The sequence below is a fragment of the Sinocyclocheilus rhinocerous genome, unplaced genomic scaffold (assembly GCF_001515625.1).
Source record: "Sinocyclocheilus rhinocerous isolate Xijiao unplaced genomic scaffold, SAMN03320098_v1.1 scaffold110, whole genome shotgun sequence".
In the NCBI taxonomy this organism is placed as follows: Eukaryota; Metazoa; Chordata; class Actinopteri; order Cypriniformes; family Cyprinidae; genus Sinocyclocheilus; species Sinocyclocheilus rhinocerous.
The window spans coordinates 901,564-903,744 of NW_015639867.1; the positions used below are offsets into that span (position 1 = coordinate 901,564).

The 2,181-nt window shown below is 40.5% G+C and overlaps 1 protein-coding gene across 1 annotated transcript in view; it reads right to left on the reverse strand.

Annotated features, from left to right (window-relative positions):
- Positions 1-2,181, reverse strand: part of LOC107752230 (polypeptide N-acetylgalactosaminyltransferase-like 6) — a 159,633-nt gene that overhangs the window by 103,861 nt on the left and 53,591 nt on the right. The window lies entirely within an intron of this gene.

Consider the following 2,181-nt stretch of genomic DNA (forward strand, 5'->3'; position numbering starts at 1 on the left):
TATATATATATATATAAAACAGATCTCAGTCACACGTGTGAAAAAAATTGGATTTAGGCCACTTTGCCTGCAGTGTGAATGTAGCCTGAGAAACTTTTCATAATAGCTTCTTTTTTTATTCCACAGTAAAAAGAAAGTCATAAAGGTTTGGAACGACATGAGGGTGAGCAAATGATGACAGAGTTTTCATTTTGGGGTGAATTATCCCATTTTCTCTGAAAGATGCACACTGTAAATGTCCGTTATTAGAGCATCATGGGTAGGTTGCTTACATCCCGGCTGTGCAGCACAAAGGCATCTAGCTGAGCTTGCAAGCCCGTACATCAGCAGCTGACATCTACGTTGAGAAGCCATTACAGAGGCCGGGTAGATTTACATCTGTCTCTGTGTGTGTGTGAATGTGCTTTTTATTGAGCTTCCCGCCTGTCCTAGACACTGCCTGTGAATTGCAGAGGTTTGTCAGTAAACCTGTCAGGGTTTAAATTTTCAGTTGAGGTGCTGGAATGGCTCACTGTGCACTCTATCTGACGATTTCAGCCATTTTATTTCCTCGTCCTATAGAGAGATGTTTCTGATCAGATAGGACATCCATCATAGGAGAACACAGATGGTAGAGTGCCGCCCGACACCACACAAAAGCACTCAATGGAGTTACGAGGAAAAAACATGGCCGTATTCCCTTTGAGTCTGCTGCCCAGATTTTTTTAATGAAACAAATCAAACAGATCCTCACCTGGATTGAGATCAGTCATCGCTGGAGTGTGAACTGAGAGTGTCCCAGTGTAGAAATCACTGCAGGACTCTCTGCAGAAATAATCAATCTCCCTCAGAGCTTTCCTGTGCCTTAATGGCCCCATTCACTGTCTTAAATGCCCTGCTCTTGTGTTGTAACTGCGTAATTCAAACATATAACTGCCCTATTCACTGTACTAACTATACCATGCTGTGTCTTAACAGCCAATAGGGTTTTAAGTTAAACCAGCCAGCTGCTCTCAATTTGTCTCTCTCTTTTGTTTTACTCTTTTCGTCTCTATCTTCCTTCCTTCATTTCTTCCAATCTGTCTTCAGGCACATCTGACTGCTCAGAAGGCCGTTTTTGATTGGAACTGTGCCCATTATGCAGGAAGTCAGTTTATTATTTGCTGTAGTAGAAGAGAATTGACTAGAAATCTTTGGAGTGGGTAATCGGGTCTCACGTGCTCTTCTATCCAGCCGTGTTGCACAACAACATTCATTCATCAGGCCTTTTTTTTTTTTGGCTCTTGGCAGCAGTTCAACCCTATGTGGTCTCTCACAGTCTGCCTGGTTTTACTCTGTCATACAGCACATTCAGATGACCTTTTCACTTTAGTTTGACAGGTTGATGGATGGTCTTACAGGCAAATTATGTGGAAAGCAGGGGTGTGGCAGCTATTATAACTTTTAGAAATGTTAAAGTTTGGGAAATAGCCAATTCATTTTAAAATATTCATTTTGCTTGGCTGTGTTTGGAAAAAAAAATGTAGTCTTGAAGTCATTGTTTTATGAAATAATATTAGAAAGTGATTTTTTTTTTTTCTATCAATTTAGCTTTAACGTAAATTACATACTATTCATTGTGCGCTTATACTATACACTATGTACTCAACAATCTATTGTTTGAAGTTTTAAGTGTCTAACATTACACACATTTAGTTTTTTTCATCCAGGTATTTAAAGGGCACTTTTTCTAGTTAGAATTTTCAGTGGAATTTTCACTACTCGCGCTATTTATGCTACATGATGGCTTAGAATAGTGCATAAAACTTGGCTTGCTAGCTTAGCATAGTGCTAGGGTGACCATATGTGCCATTTATATGGGACACGTCCTGGCCAGGATTTTTATATTGCCTAAAACATCCAAAGTAGTTTGATCAATAACATGCAGGTATTGTACATAATCGACCAATCGTGGAGTGTGAGAAGGTGAGATCTACAGAGAACGATCAAAGCGATGCAAATACGTGCACGTGTTTGTTCATTCATTCGACTTGAAGCGTCGCTGCGCACCGATCATTGAATGACACCAAAGTACCGCGAGAGCGATTTGAAAACATAAGGAGCCGTCTGCTCTGCTCTCTATAGCCTGGATATTTTAGGCAATGTAGAAATCCTGGCAAGGGTGCGTCCCGTTAAAATGGCCCTTATGGTCACCCAATGTGT